Genomic DNA, 13703 nt, shown 5'->3' with positions numbered 1-13703 from the left:
CAGCAGAAAATAGATTCATGGTAAGTCGAGGAATATGAGCAACATCAGGAACAGAGTAAGAAGGAGTGGTAAGAGTGCCTCTACTAACGACAGAAAGTGGAGTACCATCAGCAGTGAGGACATGAACAGGAGAATCCAGCGAGCGGAGAGAGGACAAAATGGAAGAATGAGAAGACATATGAAAAGAAGCTCCAGAGTCCAGAACCCATGGGGATGTACCTGACTGTGTAGAGGGTGATTGCTCAGTGCGGGAAGCATCAGTCACAGAACCAGCAGTACCCGTCGAGGAAGAACCTGAAGCCGCGAGCAGACGCTTAAGTCTCAGAATATCCTGCTCAGTCAAAGTAATGGCTGAAGTTGTCGAGGTGGATGACGAAGTCCCTGAAGATGATGATCGCGCCTTGCGCAGGTGTTTCTTCTTCGTGTAGCACTGAGACTGAAGATGACCATCATTGTTGCAGTAGTTGCAATGTGGACGGGGGCGACCTGAGCCTCCAGAAGGAGTGGGCAAGAGCGGCGGTGCACTCAAGCGAGAAGGGGTCGGTGCAGCAGGTGGCTGTAGCGACCAGACCTCAAACAGTCTGATCTCTGTGCTCCGGTGTCATCCCTGGATCAGTAATGCTGACACCACACAGTACTCGGAGGATTTATAGCAGAGTAGCAATCACACACTTATTACATCGAGTGTCTCCATAGAGAACTTATTACAATATAAATATGGCTTAAGGCCATCTAATAACGATAACAGCGGAAGGCTTGGAAGATAAGTGAGTCCATCAACTCCAACAGCATCACTGAGTATAGAACCACGACCTAAAAACTCCTTAATCATCGTCTGAAAAGTCTGCAACATTAACGTTGCAGCCCGAAATGGGTCAGCACATGGCATATGCTGGCAATGTAACACATAGAGAGTAATGGAATGAAACAGCTATACTATATGCATATTTGGCTGGTGGAAAGCTCTATGGTTACAGTTTTGCGTAAAGCCAATTTTTCCCTACTTCAAAGAAATAGATTTATTTAACTATCATGGTAGTTGTTAAACATTGAGAATGGTTGACAGCATTCTCAATCCCAATTAAGCATCATCATTAAACATAACCCAACAAAATTAATTTAGAGTAACATGTTGAGATTCACATGATAATCCAGGTACTAGATACTCAAGATGTCCATAACCGGGGACACGGCTAACCATGATTAGTTTATTACACTCTGCAGAGGTTTGCACACTTTTCCCCACAAGACTCGATCGCCTCCGTTTGGTTTCTCGCACTACATGGTGTTTGAGAAGACGGATGACCGAGACATAGTCTTTCAGAAGCGCTAGCACCTTACGATCGGGTAGACCGTACCACCTACATCCCCTACATCTGCTAGTCTACCACTGTAAGAGTTCGCACAACTTAGTCAACTATGCTAGAGCCCATAATAGCTTGTGGCTGCACATGGAAGTTTCTAGTATGAATAGTCTCATGATCCCTTTGAGCATGGGTGGCGGTCCAAAAGAAAGCAGGCAAGTCCTGGAATACCCAGGTGCCTCAATCCACCCAGATGTGTGTTTAAGTTGCCACCTTAGTTAAACCATTAATTAACAAACTCACATATGTCATGGATATCACTCACCCAATCCACGTCTACTAGCATAGCATGGCATAATAAGCAAACGTAGAAGTAACTCCCAAAGGTTTGATAATAAACAGGTAATAGGTACTACCTCAACTACTTCCCATCCCACAATTTAATTAGATCCTAATCATGCAATGTGTGAGGATTGATCTAATGCAATAAAACTGGGTAGTAGTAAAGGTATGATCAAAGTGTTACTTGCCTTGCTGATGATCCGCGAAACCTAGAGATTTGAAGTAACAGGCGGCGCACTCCAGGTATTCTATCGCAGACAAACAAACAAGCATACAATAAGTACTCATATAATGCACGGGTAAAACTCAAAGAAGAGATCTAACCAGAAGGTTCAACTTAAGAACTCTGGTTGGCAAAAAGAATCAAATCGAATGAAGCAACGAAAGTCAAACGGCGAAAGGAAACAACTTCGTTCTACTAATCTGGATCTAGGGAAAATTTTATAGTAGCAAAATCTTGTTTAAGTTGGTTAAACAGATAGAAGGTTTCGAGACGAAACTCCAGGCGCTTGAATCGCCTGATTCCGATAAACGAGCGAAAAGTTATACTAAAACGAAAATCGGATCAGGAATCGCGATCAAAAAAAATCGCGGATTTAATCCGAGAAAAAGAAAAATGACGAATGTTCGCTAGAACGAACGAACGGGCGAACGCTCACTATTTAAATAAACCGTAAAAATCGATCTATTTAAAAAACGAATCTAAAAAACCGACGGAAAAACCGAACGATTTTTCGAAAAAAAATAAAAAAACCGGCGCGGATTTCGAGGCGGCGGCGAACCTCGGGCGGCGTGCAGCGGCGGCGGCGGGCGGCGAGGCGGCGCGGCGACGGCGGGCGGCGGTGGCGGGGCGGCGGCGTCGCGGCAGCGGCGGCGGCGGCTTGGGGCTGGGGCGGCTAGGGTTTGCCCGGGTGGGCTGCCCCGACTTATAAAGCCTGCCCGGGCCGGTGTCCAGGTCGGACACGGCCCGTAGGTCGGTGCGCATTTTTTTAAAATAATTACACGTAGAAGAAAAATAAAAAGAAATACTAAACTGACTCCAAAAATTCCGAAATAAATTTTCACGGGCTTCTAAAATCAAGCCGCACAAGGTGAACATTTATTTGGGACCTAAATGCAATTTTGAAAAACGCACAATTTTCCTAAATTCAAATAAAACACCAAAAAACTTTGAAATAAAATATTATTTGATTTTATTATTAAATCCTCAATATTTCTTTATTTTGGGAAAGTCATTTTATTCCCTCTCTCATATTTTTGTAATAGAAATAATTGATGATAAAATAAATAAAATCAAATGATCCTATTCTCAAAATTTGAGAAAACTCAAATATGAAAATAACGAAATCCCCAACTCTCTCCGTGGGTCATTGAGTTGCTTAGGATTTCTAGGATCAACCAAAATGCAAAATAAAATATGATATGCAATGATAATCTAATGTATAACATTCCAAATTGAAAATTTGGGATGTTACAAACCTACCCCCTTAAGATGAATCTCGCCCTCGAGATTCGGGTTGGCTAGAAAATAGGTGGGGGTGGTCCTTGAGCAAATCTTCCTCTCGTTCCCAGGTGGCTTCATCCTCTGTGTGGTGGTTCCACTGAACCTTGCAAAACTTGATAACCTTACTGCGGATAACTCGGCTGGCAAACTTGAGAATCTTAAATGGTTTCCCCTCGTAGGTCAAATCGTTATCCAACTGAATAGTTTCCAATGGCACTGTGTCTCTCAATGGTATGTCAGCCATCTCCGCGTGACACTTCTTCAACTGGGAAACGTGGAACACATCATGAACTCCTGACAATCCTTCGGGCAATTCCAACTTGTAGGCCACTTCTCCCATATGCTCCAAAACTCGATATGGTCCTACAAATCGTGGCGCTAACTTCCCTTGAACTCCCAAACGCTTTGTTCCCCGAAGTGGAGATACTCGAAGATAAGCTCTATCTCCGACTTCGTAAAGTGTCTCCTTGCGTTTAGAATCTGCATAACTTTTCTGCCTGGACTGGGCTATCTTGAGCCTTTCGCGAATCAATTTCACCTTTTGTTCAGACTCTTTAATCAAGTCAGGTCCAAACAACTGGCGGTCTCCAACTTCGTCCCACGATAACGGTGTCCTGCACCTCTTTCCGTACAAAGCTTCGAAAGGGGCCATCTTCAAACTGGTTTGGTAACTGTTGTTGTAAGAGAACTCTGGATATGGCAAATTATCGTCCCAACTAGATCCATAATCTAGCGCACAAGCTCTCAGCATATCCTCCAAAATCTGATTGACTCTCTCGGTCTGTCCATCTGTCTGTGGATGAAAAGCTGTACTGAATTCTAGCCTGGTTCCCAAGGTTTCGTGCAACTGCTTCCAGAACTTTGAGGTAAACTGGGTTCCTCTATTTGATACGATACTCCTTGGAACTCCATGCAAACATACGATCCTGGTCATGTATATCTTTGCCAACTTAGCACTAGTGTAAGTGGTCTTTACTGGGATGAAATGAGCTACTTTCATCAATCGATCGACTACAACCCAAATCGAGTCATAGCCTGAACGAGTCCTGGGTAATCCTGTGATAAAATCCATGCCTAGCTTATCCCACTTCCATTCGGGTATCGGCAATGGTTGTAACAATCCTGCTGGCTTCTGATGCTCTGCCTTTACTCTCTGACATACATCACAAACTGCTACATACTCCGCAATATCCTTCTTCATTTCGGTCCACCAGAAAATATCCTTCAGATCCAAGTACATCTTGGTATTTCCTAGGTGAATTGAATACGGTGAGTCATGTGCTTCTTGCAGTATCAACTTCCTGATCTCCGGGTCATTGGGCACGTAAACGCGGTCTTCAAACCATAGGGTATCGTGCTCATCCTCACGAAATCCCTTAGCTTTTCCTTTGCTAAGTTTCTCCTTAATGGAGGCAATCTCTTTGTCAGTCTTCTGAGCTTCTCTGATTCTATCCATCAAAGTTGACTGAATCTCCAATGCTGCTACATAGCCTCTCGGAACTATTTCCAAACATAGTTCACGAAGATTTTCTGCTAACTCCCTTGGTATTTCTCCCGTCATTAATGTATTGACATGGCTCTTACGGCTTAATGCGTCAGCTACTACATTAGCCTTTCTGGGATGGTAATGCAATCTCATATCATAATCCTTGATGAGCTCCAACCATCTCCTTTGTCTGAGGTTTAACTCCTTCTGTGTGAAGATGTATTTCAAACTCTTATGATCCGTGTACACCTCACAATGATTTCCAATCAGAAAATGTCTCCATGTTTTCAATGCATGCACTACGGCTGCTAACTCCAAATCATGCGTGGCATAATTCAACTCATGAGGTTTCAGTTGTCTTGAGGCATATGAAACAACTCTCTCTTCCTGCATAAGCACTGCTCCAAGTCCTCGACGTGAAGCATCGCAATACACCTCATAATCTTTGGTTTGGTCTGGCAAAATCAACACTGGTGAGGTAACCAAACGTTTCTTCAACTCCTGGAAACTAGCCTCACATTCCTCCGTCCATATGAACTTGGTATCTTTCTTCAACAACTCAATCATAGGCTTCGCAATCTTTGAGAAATTCTCAATAAATCTCCGGTAGTATCCTGCGAGTCCAAGAAAACTCCGGGTCTCTCCAACTGTTGTTGGGGCTTCCCACTTGGTCACGGTATCAACTTTAGTGGGATCAACTGCTATACCTTCTCTAGATATAACGTGTCCGAGGAATCCTACTTCCTTCAACCAAAACTCACATTTGCTGAACTTGGCATATAATTGATGTTCTTTGAGCTTTCCAAGTACTAGTCGCAAATGTTCCTTATGCTCCTCTTCATTCTTCGAGTAAACCAGGATATCATCAATGAACACTACGACGAACTTATCCAAAAACTCCATAAATACTTTGTTCATCATGTTCATAAAATAGGCAGGTGCGTTAGTCAGACCAAATGACATAACGGTATACTCGTACAGCCCATACCTGGTGGTAAAAGCTGTCTTAGGTATATCCTGTTCTCGAATCTTCAACTGGTGGTATCCTAATCGCAGATTGATCTTGGAAAATATCTTAGCTCCTTGCAATCGATCAAACAGATCATTGATCATTGGTAGTGGGTACTTGTTCTTGATCGTTACTTCATTCAATCCTCAATAATCAACAACCATCCTTAACGATCCATCCTTCTTCTCCACTAGAAGTACCGGCGATCCCCAAGGTGAAGAACTTGGGCGGATATATCCCTTATCTAGTAACTCCTTAATCTGCTTCTTAATTTCCACCAAATCCTTTGCTGGCATCCTATATGGTCTCTTTGATATTGGCCCTGTGCCTGGCAATAGCTCAATCAAAAACTCAATATCTCTATCCGGTGGCATGCCTGGCAACTCCTCTGGAAATACTTCAGGGAAATCCCTTACCACTGGTACTTCCTCCTGCACAACTCCTGTTAGGCAATTTACTTGAGTCCTCTTTGGCACATGCCGGGATACATACTTGATCCTTCTCCCTTCTGGGGTGGTAAGCAAAATTGACTTACTAGCACATTCAATATTCCCTTCATACTTTGATAACCAATCCATGCCTAATATCACATCCAATCCTTGGGATTCCAATACTATTAGGTCTGAGGGAAAAACATAGTTACCAATCCTTAATGGTAACCGATCACACCATAGACTAGCCACATACTCTGCTCCAGGCGAGGTTACTAACATGGGTGACCTAAGGGCTTGGGTTGATAGGTTATACTTATCCACAAATCCCCTTGAGATGTATGAATGCGATGCACCAGTATCAAAAAGAACGAGTGCAGTAAATGACTTAACCAAAAACTTACCTATTACTGCATCGGGCTGAGCTTCAACCTCCTCCACGCTAACGTGGTTCACCTGTCCCCTGTTGAAAGGGTTTGGCTTCTTCCCAGAACTTCCATTGCCATTTTGGCCTTCAGGACATTCATTGGCATAATGTTCGGTCTTCTGACACTTAAAGCAAGTGACTTGACTCAGGTCCTTCTTGGCTGGGGTTGATGGGTTGGTGCGGTTCTGGCCGTTTCTTCCTCCATTGCCATTACCATTCTTGGTTCCATTGTGATTGTGCGAGCTACCTCCTCCATGGGTATGCTGAAAATGTCCTCCCGGTCTAGGGGTAAAACGTGGCTTCTGCTGAGCTCCTGAAGTGTACTTCCCTTGTCCATACTTCCTCTTGCGATTCTCAATTTGCTGCTGCTTCCCTTCAATCATAAGAGCACGATCTACCAACTCCTGGTAGTTGTTTAAGGTTGCTACCATCAACTGCATGCTCAACTCATCATTCAGTCCTTCCAGAAACTTCTCCTGCTTAGCTGCATCCATAGCGACGTCATCTGGTGCATAACGTGCTAACTTACTAAAATCCTCCACATACTGGCCAACTGTCCGTCCTCCCTGGCGCAAGTTGCGAAACTCATGCTTCTTCATGGCCATAGCTCCTGCTGAAACATGTGCAGTATGAAAAGCCTGCTGAAACTGGTCCCATGTGACAGTGTCGACAGGGAAAGTGGCTGTGAAATTCTCCCACCATGATGCTGCGGGTCCTTCTAGCTGATGTGCGGCAAACTTCACCTTCTCCGCATCTGTGCATCCTGCTGTGGTTAACTCCCTAGTTGTCTTGCGGAGCCAATCATCTGCTACTATCAGCTCGGTGCTACTGGAAAATACTGGCGGATTCAGCCTAAGAAAACGGGCTAGTGATCAACAGGTGGTGGTGGTGGTGGGTTGTTGTTGTTGTTCCCCTGGTTTTGATTCTGGACTAGCAACTACATCAATGTGTTCTACTGCTGGATCAACTGGGTGAGCTCCGGTGGAAAGGCAAATCCGGGGTCACGTCTCGGAGGCATCTGAGGGGTTTTTTAGAAAAGATGAGATGTAAGAATAGAGGGGGTCTAAAGAGAAAACACTACCCATATGCACATGAGGCAAAAGCAAACAATTCACTTCATTCAATCAAACAAGGGCATACAATCGATCTATCTATCTCAACAAGTGCTCGGACTACTATATTTACATGGTGGACTACTACTACTGATGAGGTGATCTACTAGAAATATTCTTCGGTTGCAGACTCCATGATATCTGCTCCAGCTTCATCAACATAGTCATCATCGCTACTATCTGGATCCGAATCGGTGCCGCCGATGATGATGTAGTCTTCCGGGCTAATCTCCTTGGGTTCTTCGTCTTCCTCTACTGGCGTAGGGCCTCCCATAAATATTCCAATCTTCTTGATCAGGTCGTCATTCTTCTCCACCAATACTTCAATTTCCTCTTCATAATCTTCACGTGTAGCCTTGAGTTCTTCCTCCAGTTCCTTGATTCTAGTCTTAGCCTTCTTCAGATCTATCATGTCGGCACACATCTGGTTCTCCTGTCGTCGAATGTGCTGGTTTAGCTCCTGGATAAAAGCTGCGATTGATCTATCCTTCCTGGTGCTGATCATCTCCCAGTGTTCATCTCGGCGCCCACAAATCTGGTAGATAGTATCCTTGAGATCCTTGCGGTAGACTTCTCCAATGCGTCCCATGGCGATGTGAGCTGCCATGCTCTTTCCTAGACTCCAAGTTGGTGCATCAAAAGAAAACTCTATGGGCTCAGTGGCTGGCATGAACGTCCTTCCTGGAACTTGAACTCGAATCATCCAGCGCTCTTCTTCAGGTAAAGTGGCGTTGTATGTTCCGGTGAAGCTTGGTACTCCTATGTTCAGGTATCTCGTGACTTCCTTCAAGTGACGTCCAAAGGGTGTATCTTCATCCGGTTGCGTGAACTTGTTCCTTGCATCCGCCATCCTAAAGAGTAGAAAAGATGAGAAGTCAGAAGAGGAGAGAGTGAAAAGTGATGTAGGTCTTTTAGCTTAGTGGTCGTGTCCTACAGTCAGCGTGTGCTCTGATACCATCTCTGTAGCGACCAGACCTCAAACAGTCTGATCTCTATGCTCCGGTGTCATCCCTGGATTAGTAATGCTGACACCACACAGTACTCGGAGGATTTATAGCAGAGTAGCAATCACACACTTATTACATCGAGTGTCTCCATAGAGAACTTATTACAATAAATATGGCTTAAGGCCATCTAATAACGATAACAGCGGAAGGCTTGGAAGATAAGTGAGTCCATCAACTCCAACGGCATCACTGAGTATAGAACCACGACCTAAAAACTCCTTAATCATCGTCTGAAAAGTCTGCAACATTAACGTTGCAGCCCGAAACGGGTCAGCACATGAAATATGCTGGCAATGTAACACATAGAGAGTAATGGAATGAAACAGCTATACTATATGCATATTTGGCTGGTGGAAAGCTCTATTGTTACAGTTTTGCGTAAAGCCAATTTTTCCCTACTTCAAAGAAATAGATTTATTTAACTATAATGGTGTGACGCCCAAGACCGGAGCTTCAGATGCCTTCCAGGGTTTCCGGGTTTCGTCGTGTGATTTTTTTGGTTCATTGCATCATGTGCATTGCATCATGTCATCATGCCATCATCTCATAAGTCTTTTGCATCTCAACTAAATAAACCGTATGGAATTTCAGTCCATTTAAACTGAGGGAATTCACATGGTGATTCTCTTTATAACATATCCTCCCGATATTTAGAGAGCTATAGTAAATATTCCAATTATTTGGTATTCACCTTAACACACTTGCAAATAGTCACATGCCTTTTCTCGCTTCAAGTTTGGTCCCCAAACTTTGCTTATATTCTTTCGTCATTTTCCAGAGCTCCACCAAAAATCCGAACATTTTTGGACACCTCTAATTCCTAGCCCATGTTCAAACCATTTGAATTAAATTCAAATGACTTTGAATTAAATCCTTGCAATCATGCCTCTCCTATTTTTCGTGGACCGTGCACATTTTTACGAGTCCGTGAAAATTATCCCCGTGCCCAAACTCTTTCTCTAACCTTTCTTTTCCTCTTTTTTTCTTTCTTTTTTTCTGTTTTGAAAAGAGTAAGAGAGAGGGAGGGAGCCCAACAGCCAGCAGGCCTCCTGACCTTTTCCCTCTCCCCACCTAAGTGGCCTAAGGCCCAGCCGCCGGCCTCTAAGGCCCATCTGCACCGAAGGCCCATCTGGCCCCTGTCTACCGAACCCTAGCCTCCCTGTTTTCCTTCCCCTCGCTCCCTCCTCGTCCCTTAACGCCGCCAGAGAGGATAGAACGCACCTCAAGTTCGTCTACATGAAACTGCCAAGTACCTCTACGCACGGATACCGTCAAGTACCTACGCCGGAAAGGCTATACGGACGTTCGTTCCACTACAACACCGAAACGTCAAGTTCGACTATGTTTTGTTGCCCTGGCCGGAGTCGTCAAGTACCCGAAGACCATATTGCACCAAGTACATCTACCGCCGTCTTCGGAATTGTCAAGAACGCCAAGTACCACGACACCCAGATCCCTCAGATATGTCAAGTTCAACTAACGTCGCAAGAACGAGACCGGCAGGTCCGAAGACCCCGAGTACCACGACGACCCTCGAAGAGCTCGAAACCGTCAAGTTCAAATACCGTCGCGTGAACAAAATACTTCATCTACCATCGCCGAGTACCACTACTTCCAATGACGATCGTGAACGACTACACCGCTTGACCCGAACCGCTCCGATAACGCACGCTTCGAAGCTATAACCCCGAAACGACCGCCCATGGACGAATGCATATGTTGTATGAAATGCTCGTGCTTGCACCGTGCCCGACGTGTTTCTTGCATGTTCCCCGTTGCCATGCCGTCGTCTCGTGGGAGCCCGGTTACCGGGATCACCCCGCCTTCCATCGCATGTCACGCTCCCGTCACTTTTCCTTTTGCGCCGGTATCTCCATGAGCTACCGGAACCGGAATGTTGCCGTGGCACCATTTCCGCTGTCATTGTCGTGGCACCCCTTTCGTTTCCGCCACGATGACAAATGCTTCTTAATGCTCTTGTCAACTTTTAATAATAATTGCATAAAACTTGTTCACGTCATCCGCATCATGATAACAACAATTAAAATATTTAAATTGTTGTTGCACCAAATTGATAAATGCATATGGGGATTTACCGGAATTGTTGTTTGTTATTTCCGGCCTCATTTAAACTTTCCTAAATGTTTAGTTTACTTATGCTCCACCTCTTGCCATGTTAACCAACATTTAATATTGTTGAGTACCTAAACGGGAGAGAACTAAATAATTGACGTGGTGTTTCGTCAATATGCAACTCGTTGCATATTGAGCTCCACTTAATTTGTAGGATTGTTTGTGCACTTTGCCATGCCATGAATCATTAAACCGGACATGCATCATACTTGGTTGTGCATCATGTCATGTTTATGTGATGGTTGATTACTATGTTGTTTGCTTCTTTCCGGTGTTGCTTCTTCGGGTTAGTTCCGATAACGTCGCATTTGTGAGGATCCGTTCAACTTCGTCCGTTTGTCTTCTTCATGGAATCGTTCTTCTTCCTTGCAGGATTTCAGGCAAGATGACCATACCCTCGAAATCACTTCTATCTTTGCTTGCTAGTTGCTCCCTCTTTTGCTATGCCTATGCTGCGATACCTACCACTTGCTTATCATGCCTCCCATATTGTTGAACCAATCCTCTAACCCACCTTGTCCTAGCAAACCGTTGTTTGGCTATGTTACCGCTTTGCTCAGCCCCTCTTATAGCATTGTTAGTTGCAGGTGAAGATTGAAGTTTGTTCCTTGTTGGAACATGATATTTGTTGGGATATCACAATATATCTTATTTTAATTAATGCATCTATATACTTGGTAAAGGGTGGAAGGCTCGGCCTTATGCCTGGTGTTTTGTTCCACTCTTGCTGCCCTAGTTTCTATCATATCGGTGTTATGTTCCCGGATTTTGCGTTCCTTACGCGGTTGGGTAATAATGGGAACCCCTTGACAGTTCGCCTTGAATAAAACTCCTCCAGCAATGCCCAACCTTGGTTTTACCATTTGCACTAACAACCTACCACCTTCCCTTGGGTTTTGCAGACTCAAGGGTCATCTTTATTCTAACCCCCCCCCCCCCGGGGGCCAGTGCTCCTCAGAGTGTTGGTCTGACCGAGCAGACTGCGGGGCCACCTCGGGGCAACTTGAGGTTTGGTTTTACTCGTAGGATGTCTCATCTGAGTGTGCCCTGAGAACGAGATATGTGCAGCTCCTATAGGGATTTGTCGGCACAATCGGGCGGTGTTGCTGGATTTGTTTTAACTTGTCGAAGTGTCTTGTAGAACCGGGATACCGAGTCTGATCGGAATGTCTCGGGAGAAGGTATATCCTTCGTTGACCGTGAGAGCTTGTCATGGGCTAAGTTGGGACACCCCTGCAGGGATTTGAACTTTCGAAAGCCGTGCCCGCGGTTATGGGCAGATGGGAATTTGTTAATGTCCGGTTGTAGAAAACCTGAAGTTGACCTTAATTAAAATACATCAACCGCGTGTGTAACCGTGATGGTCTCTTTCCGGCGGAGTCCGGGAAGTGAACACGGTGTTGGAGTAATGCTTGACGTAGGTTGTTCTAGGATCACTTCTTGATCATAGTTGTTCGACCGTGCTTTTGCCTTCTCTTCTCGCTCTCTTTTGCGAATAAGTTAGCCACCATATTATGCTAGTCGCTTGCTGCAGCTCCACCTCATACCTTTACTATACCCATAAGCTTAAATAGTCTTGATCGCGAGGGTGTGAGATTGCTGAGTCCCCGTGGCTCACAGATACTTCCAAAACCAGCTTGCAGGTGCCGATGAGTCCGTGCAGATGACGCAACCAATCTCAGGAGGAGCTCGATGAAGATCTTGTCCTTTGTGTTGTTTCGTTCTAGTTGATCAGTAGTGGAGCCCAGTTGGGGTCGATCGGGGACCTTTGTCGCATTTGGGGTTCTTCTTTTATTTTGGTTCCGTAGTCGGACCTTGATTGTATTTGGATGTTGTAATGTTGTATTCATGTATTGTGTGAAGTGGCGATTGTAAGCCAACTATGTATCTTTTTCCCTTATGTATTACATGGGTTGTGTGAAGATTACCTCACTTGCGACATTGCTTTCAATGCGATTATGCCTCTAAATCGTGCTTCGACACGTGGGAGATATAGCCGCATCGAGGGTGTGACACATGGTAGTTGTTAAACATTGAGAATGGTTGACAGCATTCTCAATCCCAATTAAGCATCATCATTAAACATAACCCAACAAAATTAATTTAGAGTAACATGTTGAGATTCACATGATAATCCAGGTACTAGATACTCAAGATGTCCATAACCGGGGACACGGCTAACCATAATTAGTTTATTACACTCTGCAGAGGTTTGCGCACTTTTCCCCACAAGACTCGATCACCTTCGTTTGGTTTCTCGCACTACATGGTGTTTGAGAAGACGGATGACCGAGACATAGTCTTTCAGAAGCGCTAGCACCTTACGATCGGGTAGACCGTACCACCTACTTCCCCTACATCTGGTATTCTACCACTGTAAGAGTTCGCACAACTTAGTCAACTATGCTAGAGCCCATAATAGCTTGTGGCTGCACACGGAAGTTTCTAGTATGAATAGTCTCATGATCCCTTTGAGCCTGCGTGGCGGTCCAAAAGAAAACAGGCAAGTCCTGGAATACCCAGGTGCCTCAATCCACCCAGATGTGTGTTTAAGTTGCCACCTTAGTTAAACCACTAATTAACAAACTCACATCTGTCATGGATATCACTCACCCAATCCACGTCTACTAGCATAGCATGGCATAATAAGCAAACGTAGAAGTAACTCCCAAAGGTTTGATAATAAACAGGTAATAGGTACTACCTCAACTACTTCCCATCCCACAATTTAATTAGATCCTAATCATGCAATGTGTGAGGATTGATCTAATGCAATAAAACTGGGTAGTAGTAAAGGAATGATCAAAGTGTTACTTGCCTTGTTGATGATCCGCAAAACCAAGAGATTCGAAGTAACAGGCGGTGCACTCCGGGTATTCTATCGCAGACAAACAAACAAGCATACAATAAGTACTCATCTAATGCACGGGTAAAACTCAAAGAAGAGA

The sequence above is a fragment of the Triticum urartu genome, chromosome 4A, assembly GCF_056163025.1.
Source record: "Triticum urartu cultivar PI428250 chromosome 4A, HENAU_Tu73, whole genome shotgun sequence".
Classification (NCBI taxonomy): domain Eukaryota; kingdom Viridiplantae; phylum Streptophyta; class Magnoliopsida; order Poales; family Poaceae; genus Triticum; species Triticum urartu.
This window is presented reverse-complemented; position numbering follows the sequence as displayed.